This window comes from Rattus norvegicus (genome assembly GCF_036323735.1).
Source record: "Rattus norvegicus strain BN/NHsdMcwi chromosome Y unlocalized genomic scaffold, GRCr8 chrY_unlocalized_2, whole genome shotgun sequence".
Lineage (NCBI taxonomy): Eukaryota > Metazoa > Chordata > Mammalia > Rodentia > Muridae > Rattus > Rattus norvegicus.
The window spans coordinates 1,770,796-1,791,508 of record NW_026947378.1 but is presented as its reverse complement, the minus strand read 5'-3'; the positions used below and the strand labels follow the sequence as shown (position 1 = coordinate 1,791,508).

General features: G+C 37.6%; 1 long non-coding RNA gene across 1 annotated transcript; it reads right to left on the bottom strand.

Annotated features, from left to right (window-relative positions):
• Window positions 1-14,295: 14,295 nt before the first annotated feature.
• On the bottom strand, window positions 14,296-18,594 carry LOC108353416 (uncharacterized). Its single transcript, XR_010062161.1, has 3 exons — window positions 18,428-18,594; window positions 15,891-16,451; window positions 14,296-15,302 (listed from the first exon to the last, which is right to left on the bottom strand). It is a non-coding gene; the product is annotated as an uncharacterized LOC108353416 (long non-coding RNA).
• Between the last annotated feature and the right edge of the window lie 2,119 nt (window positions 18,595-20,713).

Below are 20,713 nucleotides of genomic sequence, written 5' to 3'. Positions count from 1 at the left end.
TATCTCTGAGTGCCTGCATATAGAAACAGGGGAGAGCATACAGCAGCAGCTTGACAGCACACCTAAAACTCTAGAACAAAAAGAAGCAAATATTCACAGGTGTAGTAGAAGGCAGGAAATAATCAAACTCAGAGCTGAAATCAACCAAGTAGAAAAAAAGGGGACTATACAAAGAATGAAGAGAACCAAATGCTGGTTCTTTGAGAAAATCAACAGGATACATTAACCCATAGCCAGACTAACCAGAGGGCACACAGAGTGTTTCCAAAATAACAAAATCATAAACGGAAAGGGAGAAATAACAGCAGAATCAGAGCAAATTATAAAATTTATCGGGGGGTGAGAATTTAGCTCAATGGTAGAGCACTTCTGTAGCAAGCACAAGGACCTGGGTTCGGTCCCCAGCTCTGAAAAAATAATTTAAAAAAAAGTTATCAGATTGTCCTACAAATGCCCATATTCAAGAAAACTTGAAAATATGGAGAAAAAGGACAATTTTCTAGACAAATGCCAGGTACCAAAGCTAAATCAGGACCAGAAAAACCGTTTAAACAACCAATAACTGTTAAGAAATACAAGCAATCATTAAAAGGCTCCCAACATAAAAGGAGTCCAAGATCAGATGGGTTTAGTTCAGAAATCTATCCAATATTCATAGAACATTTCATACCAATATTGTCCAAACTATACAACAAATTTGAAACAGGTGGAGCACTACCGAATTCCTTTTATGAAGGCACAATTACTCTTATACATAAACCACACAAAGACCCAACAAAAAAGAAAACTTCAGAGCAATTTCCGTTATGAATATTGGTGCAAAAATACTCGATAAAGTCTTGCAAACTGAGTCCAAGAACACATCAAAAAATCATCCATCATGATCATGTAGGTTTTATCCCAGGCATGCAGGGATGGTTTTGTATATAGAAACCATCAACATAATCCACTATATAATCACACTCAAAGATAAAAACCCAATGATCCTTTCATTACATGCTGAGAAAACATTTGAAAAAATTTAAAACTACTTCATGATAAAAGTCCTGGAAATTATAGGAACATAAGGACCGTTCCTAATCATATACAACAAACCAGTAGCTAACATTAAATTAAATGGAGAGAAACATGAAGCAATCCCACTAAAATCAGGGACATGACAAGGCTGTCCACTCTCTCACAATTTATACAATGTAGTTCACGATGTCTTAGCCAGAGGAAGCAAACAACAAAAGGAAGTCAAAGGTATATAGACTGGCAAGGAAGAAGTAAAAATAGCACTGTTTGTAGATGATATGATAGTATACTTAGTGACCTCAAAAGTTTCACAAGATAATTCCTGAGCCTGATAAACAATTTTAGCAAAGTGGCTGGGTATAAAAGTAACTCTACACAAAAGCTAAACTAGCAGAGCAAGAAACTAGGCATATGACAACCTTCACAATAGCCCCAAATAATATAAATATCTCAAGGTGACTTTATCCAAGCAAGTAAAAGATATGAGCATATGAGCAGAACCACAAGTCTCTGCAGAAAGTGAAGGAGATTTCAGAAGATGGAAAGATCTCCCATGCTCATGAACTGGCAGGAATAATATAGTAAAAATGGCCATTATACCAAAAGCAACCTACAAATTAATTCCAATCCCCATCAAAATTCCAATCCAATTCTTCGTAGAGTTAGACAGTACAATTCATTATTTCATCTGAAATAACAAAAAACACAGAATAGCTAAAACTATCATCAACAATAAAAGGACTTCCTTGTGAATCACTATCCCTGAACTCTAGTATTACAGAGCAACAGTGATAAAAACTGTATGGCATTGAGATAGAGCCAGGCAAATCAACCAGTAGAATAGAATTGAAGACCCAGAACTTAAACCATACTCCCATGGTCACTTAATTTTTGAGAAAGAGCCAAAACCATCCAATGGAAAAAAAGATAGCATTTTCAGCAAGTGGTGCTGGTTCAACTGGAGGTCAGTATGTAGAAGAAGGCAAATTGGCCCACTCTTACTGCCCTGTAAAAAGCTAAAGTCCAACTGGATCAAGGACCTCCACTTCAAACCAGATAAACTCAAACTAACAGAAGAAAAAGTGGGGAAGCATCTGGAACACATGGGCACTTTAGAAAATTTCCTGAACAAAACACCAAAGGCTCATGTTCTAAGATCAAGAATCAACAAATGCCATCTCATAAAACCGCAAAGCTTCTGTAAGGCAGAGGACACTGTTCTTAGGACAAAATGGCAACCAACAGATAGAAAAAAGATCTTTCCAATCCTACAACAGATAGAAGGGTAATATCCAAAATATGCAAAGAAAACAAAAAGTTAGACTGCAGGAGACAAATAACCCTATTGAAAAATGGGGTTCAGAGCAAAACAAAGAATTCACAGCTGAAGAATATCGAATGTCAGTGAAACACCTAAAGAAATATTCAACATCTTTACACACAAGGGAAATGCAAATCAAAACAACACTGAGATTTCACCTCAAACCAGTTAGAATGGCTACGATCAAAAACTCAGGTGACAGAAGATGCTGGCGAGGATGTGGAGAAAGAGGAACACTCCTCCATTGTTAGTGGGATTGCAGACTGGTCCAACCATTCTGGAAATCAGTCTGGATGTTCCTCAGAAAATTGGACATTGAACTACCTAAGAACCCAGCTATACCTCTCTCGGGCATATACCCAAAAGATGTCCCTTCATATAACAAAGACACATGCTCCACTATTTTCGTAGCAGCCTTATTTATAATAGCCAGAAGCTAAGAACCAAGATGCCTTCAACAGAGAAATGGATACAGAAAATGTGGTACATCTACACAATGGAATATTACTCAGCTGTCAAAAACAATGTCTTTATGAAATTCATAGGCAAATGAATGGAACAGGAAATATCATCCTGAGTGAGGTAATCCAATCACAGATTCACATACATGGTATGCACTCATTGATAAGTGCTATTGGGTCAAATTCTCGAATTACCCTAGATGCACAGAACCAAAATGTGAATGCTTCACTCCTTCTTTAAAAGGGGATCAAGAATACCCTTGTCAGGGAATAGGGAAGCAAATTGTAGAACAGAGGCAGAAAGAACACCCACTCAGAGCCTGCCCCACATGGGGCCCATACATATACAGCCAGTAAACTAGGTAAAAAGGATGAATCAATGAAATGCAGGGTGATAGGAACCAATGTAGATCTCTCCTGAGAGACACAGCCAGAATACAGCAAATACTTAGGCAAATGTCAGCAGCAATCCACTGTACTGAGAATGCGACCCCTGCTAAAGGAATCAGAGCAAGGCCTGAAAGAGTTAATGGGCTTGAGACCCCATCTGAACAAAAATGCCAACCAAACCTAGGTTCAACCGACTAAGCCACTACCCAAGCCTATACATGAACTGACCTGAACTCCAAATTCACAGGTATCAATGAATGCCTATTAGGGGCACCAGTGGAAGGGGAAGTCTTTGGTTCTCCCAAGAATGAACCCCCAGTGAATGGCATTTTTGGGAGAAGGGCAGTAATGTGTGGGTGGATCGGGAGAGGAAAACCCCTATAGAAGGGGAGAGGAAGGGGCTAGGAAAATGTTAATGGGGAAACTTGGAAGGGGAATAACATTTGAAATGGAAATAAGAATTACTCAATTTAATAAAGATGGAAGAAAAAAAGATACTCCCTCTGGAAGAGGAGAATGTATGATTTTCCTTTCAGGATCTGTGGGAGGAATTTTGGACACCTGGGCAAATGTGGAATAACCCTATAGAACATTGGAACCATTTGGTTATTTCCGGAAAGTCCTGGGTGGGTAGGAACATCTTGGGGAAAAATGGGAGATCCAAGTTCTCCATGTCTAGATAGGGAAGGATGTTGGCAACCTGGAATGTGTGGGGAAAGTACCTGTCCCAATTTGTCAGTATAAGAGTCAGCAAAAAGTGGCCCAGGCACAGTGTGATATTCTTTGAGTCTTTCACTATTCTCTCCAGTATTGTGTTTTGTAGATGTTACAGGCACTCTGGCTACCAACTCGTCCTAGTCCACATGTTCCTCAATCCCAGTAGACATAACCCGCTTTTCTTTTCTTTACTTTTTTTTTTCATCTTCCCAAGAACCAAGAATGGGAACTTAGATGAGGCCACTCTTTTTCGGGTAGCAGGATGTAAAGCAGATCTTCTGATATCCCTAGTCAGTGGGTTTCTCAGTGATCTGCTATCCTTGGTCAGTGTATTACTCATGCCCTCAGAAACCCTCAGAGTAAGTGGAACTGTCCATTTCTTCTTCTCTGTCAGTTCCCTTCTGGAGTCTAGGTCCCTCTTATTGACTGAAGCCTTTATATGATCTTTGAGTTTCTGCAGGTTTTCTGTAACATGAGCATCAGGTTTTTTGAATCTCTGATCTTCATAGGGTTTTGGGCATCTGAACTTGTCCCGAGCCCTTCTAAGTAGTCCGGGAGGTGCAAAGTCGCTCGGGTCTCTGGTGTTCAATTGCTTCCCCCACTGGGGTAGGAAGTTATAATCCACTTGGGGGACACCGAAGGTCTTCCAGGCTGTGGAGGCTGGGAACCCTTAAAATGCTTCCCCCATTGGAGTCCGGTGTTACAATCATCTTGGGGGACACTGAATGGGCTTCCAGGCTGTGGAGGCTGGGAATCCTTCAACTGATTCCACTGTTGCACTCAGGTGTTGTTGTCATCTTGGGGGACACTGAAGGGTTCCCAGGCCGTGGAGGCTGAGAAATCGTTGGTGCATGGTCAGAGGGTGAAGTCCGGGATGAGGGTCGCTGGTCTCTCTCCTCACATCTGGTCGTTTAGTCTTTAAGGAAATTGAACAAGAAATGTCGAATGGGCTACTACCATGTGAAGGGGCAGTGAATGTACTTGCCAGTGGTGAGTCATGGTAAGCATCAGTTGAGCTGTATCCTTTGAGTATGTCTCTCTATCTTCCGAGAACTGTGGACAAGTCCGGAAGGCAAAGCAGGGAAATCTCGAGTGACCATTGATCTCCTGAAACAGCCAAAGCTCTAGAGGAGCTGTCCTCGAGTTTGCACAGGGAAGTAGCGAGGTCTGCAAGGGGCAGTCGCGAGGTCTGCACCAGGCAGTCAGGAGCTGCTTCACTTGTCATTTCTGCTTGTAGTAGCTGGGCGATCATCCAAGCTTTCTGAATGAGGAGGAACCCTGTCGAATCTCTTCCTTTGTGTCCAGAGTGTTATCTGCTATTGTGCCCACTGTCAGGGGCCAAGACAAGGGATTCGGGAAGGAGCAACATGAATGGAAAGGGCAAGGGGTGCTTAGGACACTGTGCGGTCAAGCGACACTTACAACACGGTAGATCCCTCTAACCAGAGGCCATCTGTGGTGCAGTGATGTGTCTTGGAGCCTCATAACCGAATGGGAAAGGTTGATCCAGACCCTTGATCCTCAGAGACTGCAGGGACTAGAAAATCACTGGTGGATTTTTTTAGGGAATGAACATGTGATAGGATTTGTATAGAGCATTGAATGCATGGGATTGATATTAGAATTCCATTTGAGTTCCAGATATTACTGTGATGCTTCTGCCATGATGTATCACTATTTTTTCTTGTCCCAAAGCTCTTAATATTCTTTCCGTGATGATATTTTTGAAATATTGAGTATGCTACACAATGGAAAGTATTTTCTCTAATCACATATATTGAAATTCTAAATATGTCTTGATATCGTATGCAGTTGCCTTTATTATTACTATTATTAACAATTGTATTTCTTTGCATTTCAAATATTGCCCCCTTTCCGATCCGCCTCTATAATCCCCACCACCACATACTCTTCGTCTTTGTCTCTAAGAGCGTGCGTCCCCAACACCCCCAGTCGTTCTTACCTCACCCCTCTAGATTCGCTCTTCTCTGGGACATCAAGCTACTAAGGACCAACTGCTTCCCCTTCCACTGATGTGAGATGAGGCAATTCTCTGCTACATATGTAGGGTACCAGAACATGTATATTCAATGGTTGGTGGTTAGGTCCATGGGTTCCCTGAGGGGTCTGGTTAATTGATATCGTTGTTCTATCTCTAATAACAATCCCCTTCAGCCCCTTCAGCCCTTCCCCTACATCTTCCATTGGGATCTCTAGGTTCAGTTCAATGGTTAACTGTGAATATCTGCATCTGTCTCAGTCAGGTGTTGGCAAAGCCTCTCAGAGGACAGGCATATCAGACTCCTGTTTGCAAGCACATATCAGCAGCAGCAACAGTGTCCAGGTTGGTGTCTGCAGATCTCTGGATGGCCTTTCTTTCAGCCTCTGCCCCACTTTCCCCTCTGCAATTCCATTAGACAGGATAACTCTGAATATATTTGAGATGGGTGAGTGGTCCCATCCTTACACTGGGGGCCATGTCTATCTACTGGAGGTGGTGTCTTCAGGTTAATTTCAGTGTTATTGTTGATGTTGGCCAATGTCATCAGTATTGGGTCCAGGGAACCTGTCGCATTCCTAGTATCTGGTTTATCCTAGAGGTTACCCCCATCCTCAACTGTTCCTTCTCTCTATACTAATTTTCCTGGTCCTCTGTTTTTTTCCCTGTTTCTTCCAACATCTTATCCTGATCTCCTATTTTTCTATTTCACTCCCCTCTCCCACACAGGGTGATTCCTCCATCTGACTCCCATGAAAATTTTCTTCCCCCTTCTAATTGTTAATGAAGCAATCCCCCTTTGTCCTTTCTTGTTAAGCTTCAGAGTGCATATGAGTTTATGGTGGATATTATGAGCTCTTGGGCTAATATTCACTTACTAGTGAGGGCATGCTATGTGCATTTATTTGTGTTTTTGTTATGTCACTCAGGATTATATTTTCTAGTTTCATCCATTTCCGTATGAATTTCATGAAGTCATTCTTTTTAATAGCTGCATACTACACCATTGTGTAAATGTACCACATTATATCAATCTGTTCCTCTTTTGAGGGACATCTGGGTTCTTTCCAGCTTCTGTCTGTTATAAATAAGGCTGCTCTGAACATAGTGGAGCACGTGTCCTTGTTGTAGGTTGGAGCAAGTTTTGGGTATATGCCATCCAATGGTACAGCTGGATCCTCAGGTAGTAAATACTATGTTCAATTTTCTGAAGAAGCTCCAGCCTGGATTCCAGGGTGATTTTAAGAGCTTGTAATTTCCACAGTGAAAGAGTGTTCCTTTCTCTCCACATCCTTGACAGAGACTGTTGTCACCTGACTTTTTTGACTTAGCCATTCTGACTGGTATGAGGTAGAATTTCAGGATTGTTTTGATTTGCATTTCCCCAATGAGTAAGGATGTTGAACATTTTTAGGTGCTTCTCATCCATTCAATATTCATCAGTTGAGAATTTTTGTTTAGAACTGTAGCCCAGTATTAAATAGGGTTATTTGATTCTCCGGAGGATAGCTTATTGAGTTTTTTTGTATATATTGGATATTAGCACTCCATCGGATATAGGATTGGTAAAGATCTTTTCCCAATCTGTTAGTTGCTGTATGGAAGTAATAACAGTGTTCTTTGTCTTAGAGAAACTTTGAAATTTTATGAAGTTTCATTTTTCAATTTTTGATCTTAGAACAAAAGCCTTTGGTGTTCTATTGAGGAAATTTTCCCCAGTACCAAACTGTTTGAGGCTTTCCCCTGCTTTTCATCAATTAGTTTCAGTGTATCTGGTTTTATTTGGAGTTCTTTAACCCAGTTTTACTTGAGCTTTGTACAAGGAGATAAGAATGGATTGATTTGCATTCTTCTACCTTCTGCACTTCAGTTGAAACAGCACAATTTTTAAAAAATGCTATCTTTTTTTTCCACTGTATGGTTTTAGATCCTTTGTTAATTATCAAGTGGCCATAGCTGTGTGGGTTCATTTCTGGGTCTTACATTCAATTCCATTGTTATACCTGACTGTCTCAATACCAATACAATACAGTTTTTCCTCACCATTGCTCTGTAATACAACTTGAGCTCAGGGATAGCGATTTCCCCAAATGATTTTATTTTTAAGAATAGTTTTCTCTATCCTGGGATTTTTTTTTATTCCATATAAATTTGCAAACTGCCATTTTTATGTCTGTGAAGAAATCAGTTGTAATGTTGATGGAGATTGCATTGAATCTGTAGGTTTCTTTTGGCAAGATGGCCATTTTTACAATATTAAACCTGCCAATACATGAACATGGGAGATCTTTCTAATTTCTGAGATCTTCTTCAATTTATTTTTTTCAGACAGTTGTGTTCTTGTCATGTATATCTTTCATTTGCTTGGTTAGAGTCACACAGAGGTATTTTATAAGCTTTTTCACTATTGTCAAGGGTGTCATTTCTGTAATTTCTTTCTCAGCCTATTTCTCTTTTGAGCAGAGGCAGGATACTGATTTGTTTGAATCAATTTTAAACTCTTCCACTCTGCTATAGCTGTTTATCTGCTTAGAAATTCACTGGTGGAAATTGTCGGGTCACAACATCTGCATATAGTGACATTTTGAAAATTTCCTTTGCAATATGTATCCCTTTACATCCATTTGTTTTCTGTTTACTCTGGCTAGGGCTTTGAATACTATATTGAAAAGGTAGGGAGAGAGTGGTTATCATTGTCTAGTTCCTGATTGTAGTGGGATTGCATTAAGTTTTTCTCCATTTAGTTTGATATTGGCCTCTGTTTGCTGTATATTGCTTTTATTGAGTTCAGTATGGTCCTTGAATTTCTGATCTTTCCAAGACTTGTAACATGAAGGGCTACGTTCTGTAAAATGCTTTCTCAGCATCTAATGAAATGATTGCTTGTTTTGTTTTCTTTGAATTTGTTTTTATAGTGGGATTAGTTTGATTAGTGATCAGGGTCTGTATATTGAACCATCCCTGTATCTCTGGGATGAAGCCTACTTGATCATGATGGATCATTGTTTTCATGTGTTCTTGGATTTGACTTGCAAGAAATTTACTGAGAATTTTTGCAGGGATATTCATGAATAAATTGGTCTGAAATTCTCTTTCTTTTTTTGGGTCTTTGTTTGCTTTAGTTGTAAGCATAATTGTGGCATCAGAGAAGGAATTGTGTAGTGTTCCTTCTATTTCAAGTTTGTGGAATAAAAAATGCTTTTGAAAAATATACAGTACATATTTTCAAGGTTACATATACAGCATATACAAAAATTCAGTGTCCATAAATTATCAATAACACTCAAGCTACTTTCTCTGGTCTTATTATATTTGAATTGTCAAAGATATACATGTATGTATGTATGTATACTCAAACAGGCATACTCACAGACAAACAAACAAACACACACAATACTTCTAAAAATTTAAAACAAATTTGTAAATAATAGTCTTTCAGACAAAACTAATGAAAAAGGATGAACTAAATTTCTAGTGTAATGTACTCTCAAAAGTGTACTTTCTAGCATATAAAACTTTACCTTATAATTTTTAAAAAAATCGTACAGGACCAATATATGTAATCAGATCCCATTTGGACTTATTACTCAGAGTTAAAGTAGAAATTGAAATGAAGTGGGAAAAATATTAAATAACAAGATTTAGCTATACACTTTCAATTATACAAAAAAATCTGAGAAACAGTGAAATGACACAACATGTAAAATTGCTTTCTATTAAGCATTGATATCTAAGTTCAGTCTTCATAGTCTATATAAAAGAGAGAACTAAATCTCAAAAGATTTTTCCAGGCTTAAATACAATTTTCTTGGCTTGTGAATATACCCAGAACCAATCAATACAATGAAAATGGATAGATGTTGTGTTACAACAAATAAAACACATTTTGATTATTTATTCAGTATAAATTTATTTTTGTAGCATTTCTTCCTATGTTTCTGTTGGATATTATATAAATCCTCACTTTGGTGTGGTCAGTGCTTAAATTTAACTGAACATGACTGAATATGTCAATATAGTAGAAATGAATTCTTGGGGCAGAGAATACCTTTGGGTTAAACCTGGTTATAATGAAATGGTGGTGACAATGAGCACAACTAAATAGAAGGAAAGAAACTGTGGCTTCAGGTACAGGAGTCATTATAAGATTTCACTTTGTAGTGTTGGAAGAATTGTTCCGTGATATCATGAGATTGTGCAGTGAACAGGCCTTTTCTTTATTCCTGTAATGAAAGCAAAAATTTGTGTCTTTCAGTTCCTTCAGAGAGCTTGCTACGTGTGTAGATCAATCAGCAACTCGGGACGAGGGATTTAGGTGTGCAAAATATATTTTTGATACTGAATTTCTTCTAGGTACTTTAGGGAGCTAACTTCATAAGATTTGGAATATAATCAGACAAGAGCTTGTTAAAGATGTAGAAAGGCACGGAGTGTGGTGGCACAGGCCTTTAATCTTAGCACTGGGTAGCAGAAGCAGGCCGAACTCTAAGTTCAAGGCCAGCTTGGTCTACAGAGAGAGAGAGAGAGAGAGAATAGGTGAAAGAGATAGTGAGTTCTGGTACTGCCAGGGATATAAAAGAAACAGTGTCACAAAAATGTTCAAGAATAAGTTCTGTATTATACAGAGAAAATTCTCATTTTATTTTAGTAAGATGTTAACAATTCTTTCTTGATTCTAATGAAATCTCTTAGCTATAAAATAATGTGAAGGCAACGAAAATGTAAGAAAAGATGTTTTACATCACTATTCCCCTTAAACTATAAGTTGAATTTTTACTAAATAATCCTATGTAAATACACTTTGAAGGCTTTTCTGTGATTAGCTAAAGGGCATTTACATTGTGAATTAAGAATGATGGATTTCATGCCAATCTTGAATTGTCATCACTAAGGTGTAGAAGCATATTAAGCATACAAAATCATACATAAAATTTTGCACAATAAAGAATGAGAACCTTTAATTGGTTTTCCTCTAATGTCAACACCTTCTTTTTGTTGGAGTGAAGATTGGATGATTTGAACTAATTTTATGAGAAATACCACCTGCTTTCAGAAGATAAGTAACAGAGAAAGATGAGGAAAAACATATGCTAAGGAACAATGAACTGGGATAGAGTATTCTATGTAATACATAGAACAATAAATTTGACCCATCTGTTACTGGTAAGGTGGGGACTTCATTACGCATATCTATGTACTTAAAAATGTTTTTTTTTCCTTCTTAAGTTTGTATGGTTGCTATGAAAACTATGGGTTTTGTGTTAAGATCTTTGCATATTTAATGATAGTTTTGAAATATTAGTGTTATAATCAAAAGCCGTGCTTTGTACATACTTTTTAAGCAACAAAAAAGAGAAGTGTCTGCTTGGGTTTTATGAAGAAAGTTACTATGTTAAACATGAATTAATTTTTCTGACATATACATAATCTTCATGTACCATGCTTGTTGATGAAACCTTAGCACATAGGAATGAATAGTAACCATCTTAGTATAGTTTCAGGATTTTATTGTATCTTGTTTGCCATGTGCCTTTCTATTAAAATGCTATCACTTTTCTAAGTCTCTTAATTTAACTGGAGAGGTTTGCAATATCTCCTAGTCTGTTGGTTATTCATATAATTCGTCTTTGGTGTTGTTATTGAATTTTATGACTAACTTCTTAATATTCTTTATTTTGAAGGTAATATATATATATACATATATATATGTAAAATAGTTTATAAAAAGATTACAGTTTTAGTGGAAATATAACTTAGTGATGAACAATTTTATAAGTATTCTCTAAATTATTGAATATTCTACATTTTATTAGTATAAAAATATTATAAATACCACATCCTTTATTAACTTTAACACACACTGCTCCAGTTAATATAAACACAAATATGTTCGTCATATTTATCTTTGAAATTTTCTTAGTTTCTTAGTTTCTTAGTTTCTTGACTTTTCTATCTGAGCTTTCTCATCGTTTTTCAAAAATAAATCTATTGCTCTTTTATTGAGAATCATAATGAATATTCATTGATACATAGATATATAAGAATGTGACAATATACACAATGGTACTTCATTCTCCCTAGGAAAACTAAACCGAGTAAGGTAACAAAGACTTAGAAAGGCAAATACCATGTGTTCTTTTTCAAAGAGATCAAAGAATCTCCTTTTAATATACTTGTATTTATGTGAAGCTGTGGGTGGTATGAGTTCACTTAACTGGTATACGTCACAGAGATTAGAGAGATTAGAGAGTAGGGTTTTAAACAGTGTGGAATGGAAGATATTGAGCATGTGGGATATGAATCTAGAAGTAAGAATAATGAAGAGAGACTAGTATAAGTGGTGAGGGACATAGGGCAGGCGGAAACAAAGAACTGAGGAAGCGAGGATGAGGGTGATTGTCTACAAACATAACATATGGCAACCTGTTACTTTATAGGTTAGGTTATAATAAATATTAAAATTTAAAACTAATACCATAATGTTCAATGCTATAAACATCATGTTTGAGGAAAAATGCCAGGAAGTGATATCAGAATGAAAACAATATATTTATCTTATTTGATCTTAGTCATATTATCCATAATTACTTGTTAAAAACATCATTTGTCTGCCAAATTTATGGTACCACTTAAAAATTGCCTGTGATATAATAATTCCTTATGATAGTAGAGAATTTTTATTATTAGGTCAATTTTTAAAATCTGTGATTTGATCTTGTTTTAAGTTTCTTTTTACCTAAATTTGGTCCTCATGACATTCACTCATACTAAATTATAATTTTCAATTTTAACATACTACTCTAAAATATGATCAAGAGGGTTGTTGAAATTGCTCAATTATAAGTAATATTATCCATAAACTACAGGACATCCTCCACAAAGCTTAAAGGTACAAAGAAGATAAACAAGAAGAATGGCCAAAGTGCATAAGATTGACTCTCACTTAGAATGGGGAATAAAATAGTCTAGGAGGCCGATTGAGGAAAGGAACTAGATGAGAGATGGAAGGAAGAGGAGAATGAATCCTGTGTGTGCAGGGAAGGAGATAGGACCCGATAGTCATGAGAAAGAAAGGAAATCTTGAACTTAAAGAGATGAGGAGGTGGGAGAAACCTCCAGGAAGAGAAAGAGACCTGGTATAATGGAGGTACCCACGAATCAATGGGGTGACCTAAGCTGTGAATTACATTGGTGATATGAAACATTAAGAGGCCAACTCCCATTGCCTGGAAAGACCAGCAATGGAGGGATAAAGACACAAATACACCCACAAAACCTTCTTCGCAAAATTTTTCAAGCCTAAAAGAAAATCTGAACCTCATTCTAGGGTCCATATTGTCCTTTGCTTTACTGATGGCTGGTAATTTTTGCTTAAATTAAGGATTTGAGAGATTATCATTTGAAGTAGGTATACAATATTTATACTGTTATATTCATGCTTTAGCTGGGCCAACTTTGTTGCCAATATCATTGCAAAAATTAAAATTGGAAAACAGAATATTTGAGTACACATTCAGTAATATATATAAAGTCTCCTTTCAAAGAATGTACAATAAGAAAATGTAATACAATATTCATTCACCTAAATGTCTGGAAGGAAAATATTGGACTTTGGGAAACAGAGAAAACCTAGGAACTTGAAGTGTATGTCACAGGAATGGAACTGGGAGTGGAATTATTATCCAGAATAATCTCCTCCACCCCATGTTCCTAGATCTTTATACCCATGCCAAGCCCCTGACCAACATTCTCTATTCCGAACATGTACGTACGAATGAAGCAAAGAGAAGTCTCCAGCATTAGAGATATATAGTATTTAAAGGTTTCCAGTGTGTCACAAGAGACACTCTTGGAAAGGGAACCCTCAAATCTGGTCAATGTAAAGAAAGCTGTTCAACAGTTAGATCATGGCAGTTCTCAGTGACATCATCATTAGGTCCTCCCTGAAATATCTCTTGTATCCTGAAGAGCTCTAGCTTTTCTGTGATGTCACAAGTGTCATGGTGACAGCAACTGCCTCTTGGATATTCTTTGAGGACCTCTAGGGTTAACTCATTGACTTCTTATTCTGGCTAAACAGCCATTTGTTAGGGAGATAAAAGAGAAGGAAGCTGGCCTTCTGTCTTTGTATAAAAAAAGGAAGAAATAAATGGTCCATGGAAAAGCTCAGTGAGTCTTGGGTAGGCGTTGAGTGTTGTATCTGAAGAGATAGCCTTGATCTGAGCCTTACACACATGGGAATACAGAGCTGGGATTCTCTCATTATCATCTGGACTTCCCTGCTTGATATGGTTTCTGGAATTCAGAGAGTTTATATAATCATTTTCTTCATTCCAAAAGTCAGTTGTTGGGAAGGGCACAGTTGTTCTAGTGAGAGCTCATGGCTTTCACTCTTTTTACCCTGAAGAATAAGGTCCGAAGAAACAAAGGATAGACAAGTATTGTGTCCTCAGCTCAGTGTAAACGCCTCCATGCTTTGGATACCTATAGTGCAGTTTGTGTCTGACACTGATATTTGGGAGAGAAGAGCTTCTAGTTGAGACTTCATCATCTCAGTCTTTCCACTAGTATTACTCTGATTACCATTTGCTGATAGTTACCCTTTAGATTTCTGAGTCAATATGTGTAATTAGCTGACAGATGTCTTTTCTTTAATTTATTTCATTTTTTTTAAATTTTTAGCAAATTTTATTGCTTTTTTATTTGGATATTTCTATATTTGAATTTCAAATTTGATTTTCTTTCCCAGTTTCATGTCCATAAGACCCGTAACTAGTCCCCCTAACATTCTTCTATAACCTACCTTAGTGAACCTTGATATTACCTTGAACTGAGAGTTAAACCTAGGTTGGACCAGGAACTTCTCCTTCCATTGGTTCCCAACAAGGCCATCCACTGCTAAATATGCAGTTGGACACATAGGTCTGTCCAAGTACAGTCTTTGAATATTGGTTTAGTACCAGAAAGCTCTGGTTCACTGGCATTGTTGTTCTTATGGATTTGAAATCCCCTTAAGCTCTTGTAATTCTTTCTCAAAAACTACCAACAAGAGATCCATTTTTGGTTCACTGGTTTGCCAGTAGCATTCTCTTCTGTATTTGACTTGCTCAAGCTGTGTCTCTCAGGAAAGATGTACATCTCGTTCCAACTATACATTTGGTGGCTCCTACAGCTATGGGGTTAGGTGGAATTTTCACATGGATTATGTACACCTAGGGCAAGAATGTAGAATCCACAAATGGCAATTCCAAACACCTCCCTCTTGTTCTTATGAACCTATTGAAGTTGAAGTTTCCCTGGACATCAAGCCATTCATCTCCCTGCACATCCTCCTGAATTTTATGTTTGTCCTGAAGTAACAACCATGGTAAAACCTCGAAAACCTTCACGTCTGGCCCTAGAGGAACAGGAAGTTAGATATTAAGGAACTGATGTCTAATGAGACTACTGAACCATATTCTATATTTCATGTTTTCCTTAGCTTTTCTGATGTCTGGAAATTTTTGGATAAACTAAGGATTTGGAAGTTCATCATTGGAAGTAGGTACATAATATTTACATTTTTATATTCAATGTTAGGTGGGACCCTTGGGTTGCCAAAATCATTGCAAAAAAACATGAAATTGGAAAACAGAATTTTTCACTTCACATTCAGGAATATATAAAGTCACCTATCAAGGAATGTACAATGAGAAACTGTAATGAAATATGAATTCAATTAAAGGATTGTAGGGAAAATGCTGGCCTTTGGGAAACAGAGATAACCTAGGATATTGAACTGTATGTCACAGTAATGGACCTGGTAATAAAATTATTATCCAGAGGAATCTCTTCCACTCCATGTTCCGAGATCTTTTCTACCCATGCAAAGCTCCTAATTATCTTTTCCTTTCAGAGCATGTAACCACTAAGGAAGCAAAGAGAAGTTTCTAGCTTTAAAGACATGTAGTATGAAAAGGTTTCCATTGTTTCACAGGAGACAAACCTTGCAAGGGCACCCTCGAATCTGGTCATTGAAAGGAAAACACTTTAGCAGGTAGGCCATGGCAATTCTCAATGACATCACCATTAGGCCTATCTAAAAAAATCTGTTGTATCCTGGAGATCCCTAGTTTCTTCTGTGATGTAACAAGTGTTGTCCTGACAGAAGTTTCCTCTCCAGTAGTCCTTCAGTACCTCTAGGGTTTACTATTTGTCCTCTAATTCAGCATAAACAGCCTTTGGGAAGGAGAAAAAAGAGGATGAAGTGATCAGAGATGGGAAGAAGGAAGCTGGCCTTCTGCTTTGTTATAAAAAAAAAGAAATATGTGGTCCATGGGAAATCTCAGTCATTTCTGGGTAGTGGTTGAGAAGGTTTGCTGAAAAGATAGTATTGATTGGAGCCTTCCAAATATGGTAATCAGGAGATGGGAGCCTCTCAGATGCATCTGGACTTCCCTGCTAGTTATGGTTCCTGGAAGTCGGAGAATTTATATCATTCATGTCTTTTTTCCAAAGCCAAGTGTTGGGAAGGGCACAGTTTTCTTTAAAGCTGATGGTTTTGGTCCTAAGGAAGAAGGGAAAGACAAGTATTGTGTCCTCAGCTCAGAGTAAATTACTCCGTGCTTTGGATTCGTAGAGTGCAGTTTGTGTCTGACACTGATATCTGGGAGAGAAAATTGCTTCTATTTGAGATTTCACCATCTTCGTCTTTGAACTAGTATTACTCTGACTACCATTCCCTGACAGTGACCCTTTAGATTTCTGAGTCAAAGGGTGTAATTAATTGGCAGTTTTCTTTTCTTTTATTTCTTTCATTCTTTCTTTTTTAGCAAAATATATAGCTTTTTTAAATTTGATATTTCTATATTTACATTACAAATGTTATTCCTTTTCCAATTTCCTGTCTCTAAGATCCCTAACCAGTCCACCTCACATTCTACTATAATCCCCTTACTACCCCTTTGCATTCCCATGAACTGTGAATCAAATATAGGGAGGACCAAGAGCTTCTACTTCTGTTGGTTCCCAAGAAGGCCATCTGGTACTAAATATGCAGTGGGAGCCATAGGTATGTCCATGTACATTCGTTGAATATTGGTCTAGTACTAGAAAGCTCTGGTTCATTGACATTGTTTTTCTTATGGGTTTGCAAACCCCTTTACCTCTTGTAATCCTTTCTCAAAAGTTATCAACAAGAGTTCCATTTACAAGTAACTGGTTTGCCACAAGCATTCACTTATGTAATTGACATATTCTAGCTGTGTTTCTCAGGAAATGTCTATATCCTCTTCCTGGCAGAATGCACTTCTTAACTTCAACAATCTTATCTAATTTTGGTGGCCGATCTATCTATCTATCTATCTATCTATCTATCTATCTATCTATCTATCTATCTCTATCTATCTATCTATCTATCTATCTATCTATCTATCTATCTATCATATATATATTGGCTCCTATGTGAGGTTAGATGGAATTTACCATTGATTCTGCGCATCTAGAACAAGAATGTAGAATCTACAGATGCAAAGGTCCCTCCTGTCCTTATGAACTTATTGAAATTGAGGTTTCAGTTGAACTCAAAACATTTCTTTCCCTGCCCATCCACCTAAGTCTTATGTTTGGCCTGAAAAAAGAATCATTGTAAAATATCCAAAAACCTCAAGTGTGGCCATGGGAACACAAGAAGGAAGATATTGCAGAAATGATATCAAATGGGAATAGAGAAACGAATTGTATAGTACATGTTGTCTTTGATTTACTGATGCATGATAATTTTTGGATAAAATAAGAATTTGGAGTTTATCATTTGAAGTAGGTACAAAATATTTACACTGTTCTCTGCACTCTATACTTCGGCCCTCTTTTTTGCCAAAATCATTACAAAAATGCAATTACAAAAGAGAATTTTTGAGTACACTTTCAGGAATGAATACAAAGTGCCCTATCTAGGAATGAAGAATTAGAAAATGAAATACAATATTCACTCAATTAAAGGTCTGTATGGAAAATAATGGCCTTTGGGAAACAGAGAAAAATTAGGAAATTGAACTGTATGTCACAGGAATGGACCAGGGAGCAAAATTATTATCAAGAAGAATCTCCTCCACTCCATCTTCCTAGATCTTTTCTACCCATGCCAAGTCCCGATTAATTTTGTCCATTCAGACCATGTAAACACTAATGCAGCAAAGAGAAGTCTCTAGCGTTAGAGAGATGGAGTACAAAAGGTTTCCACTGTGTCATAGGAGACTCTCCTAGAAAGGGCACCGTCAAATCTGGTCAATGTAAGGAAATCTGTTTAGCATGGCAGTTCTCAGTGACATCATCCTTAGTACCCCCGTAATATATCTCTTGTATCCTTGAGAGCCCTATCTTCTTCTGTGTTGTCACAAGTGTTGTCCTGACAGCAACTGCCTCTCAGATATTCATTCCATATATCTATGGTTTACTAATTGGCCTATAATTCAGTGTAAAGAGTCATTTGGGAGGGAGGACAAATAGGATGAAGATATCAGAGATGGGGAGAAGAAAGCTGACCTTCTGTCTTGGTACAAAAAAGGTCCTTGGGAAAGCTCTCTGAGTCCTTAGTAGGTGTTGAGTTGTTTCATGAAGAGATTGTCTTGATCTGAGCCGTCTACAAATGAGAATTAGGAGCTGGGGTCCTCTCAGAAGCATCTGGACTTCCTGTTCTTATAGTTCCTGGAAATCAGAGAGTTTATATCATTAATTTCTTTATCCCAAAACCCAAGTTTGGGAAGGTCACAGTTGTTTTCCTGACAGCTCATGGCTTTTATTCTTTTTGTCCAGAAGAAAAATGTCCTAAGGAAGAAGTGAAAGACAAGTACTATGTCCTCATCTCAGGGTAAACTCCTCCACGCTTTGGATTCCTATAGTTCAGTTTGTGTCTGACACTGATATCTGGGAGAGAGAAGTGCTTCTAGTCGACTCTTAATCATATCAGTCTTTTCACCATTATTATTCTGATTACCATTCCCTGACAGTTACTCATTATATTTCTGAATCAATAGGTGAGAATGGCTAGCAGTTTCTTTTTTCATTTCTTCCATTTTTTTAGTAAATTTTTGCTTATTTTATTGGCTATTTCTATATTTACATTTCAAATGCTATTTTCTTTCCAAATTTCCTCTCCATAAGGTCGTAACTGGACCGACTCCCCTTCTTTTACAACCCTCCTTACTGCACCTTGACATTTCCTTGAACTGGGAACCAAACCTGAGAAGGACCAAGGGCTTCTACATCCATTGGTGCCCAAGGAATCCATCCTCTGCCACATATGCTGTTGGAGCCATAGGACTTTCCATGGACAGATTTTGAATATTGGTTTAGTGTCAGAAAGCTCTGGTTTGTTGGAATTGTTGTTTTTATGGGGTTGAAAGTCCCTTCAGCTCTTGTAATCCTTTCTACATATCTACCAAGAAGAGACCTGCTTTCTGTTCACCAGTTTGCCACTAACATTCACTTCTGTATTTAACATGCTCTAACTATGACTCTCTGGAAAGATCTTTCTCCAGTTCTTGGCAGCATGCACCTCTTAGCTTCATCAATCTTATGTAATTTTGGTGTCTCCTACACCTATGAGGTTTGGTGGAATTTTAACATGGATTATGCACAACTGGGTCAAGAATGTAGAATCCACAAATGACAATGCCAAATAGATGCCATTCTCTACTTATGAAACTATTGAAGTTATGTTTTCCCTGGACCTCAAGACATTCCTCTCACTGTCCATCCTCCTGAACCTTATGTTTGGCCTGAACAAAGAATCAGGTTAAAAAACCCTCAACCCTCATGTCAGAACCTTGGAAATAAGGAAGGGAGATATTAGAGAACTGATTACCTTTTGGGACTACAGAACCACATTCTAGAGTTGATATTGTCCTTTGCTTTACTGATGTCTGTGATTATTGGATAAAATAAGGATTTGGGAGTTTATCATTTGAAGTAGGTACACAATATTTACACTGTTATATTCACTTTATCATTGGGCCAAAATCATTGCAAAAAATGGAATTTTAAAACAGAATTTTTGAGTAAACATTCAGGAATATTTATAAAGTTCCCTATCAAGGAATGTACAATAAGAAATTGAAACACAATATTCATACAATTAAAGGTCTGTAGGGAGAATACTGGCCTTTGGGAAACAGAGAAAACCTACAAAATTTTTATGTGTGTCACAGGAATGAACCTGGGAAAAAATTATTATCTAGAAGAATCTCCTGCACTACATTTTCTTAAATCGTTTATACACATGCCAAACCCATGGCTAACTTTCCCCATTCAAAGCATGTAACCACTAATGAAGAAAAGAGAAAAGAGATTTCAACAGTTTTAGAATGATGGACTATGTAAAGGTTTCCACTGTGTCACAGGAGACGTACCTGGAAAGGGCACTCAAAATCTGGTCAATGTAGGGAAATCTGTTTAGCAGGTAGGACATGGCAGTTCACAGTGACATCATGATTTGGCCCTACTGCAAGTATCTCTTGTAACCTGGACTCCCTAGCTGCTTCTGTGACATCACAAGTGTTGTTGTGGCTGCAACTGCCTCTCTGATATTCTTGCAGTACCTCTAGGGTTTAATAATTGACCTCTAATTCACGGTAAACAGCCATATGGGAGGGAGAACAAAGAGGATAAAGATTTCAGTGATGTGGAGAAGGAAGCTGGCCTTCTATCTTTGTATAAAAAAAGGAAGATGTACATGATCCTTGGGATAGCTCAGAGTCCTTAGTAGGGATTGAGTGGGATCTCTGAAGAGTTAGACTTGATGTGAATCTTCCACATGTGGGAATCAGGAGC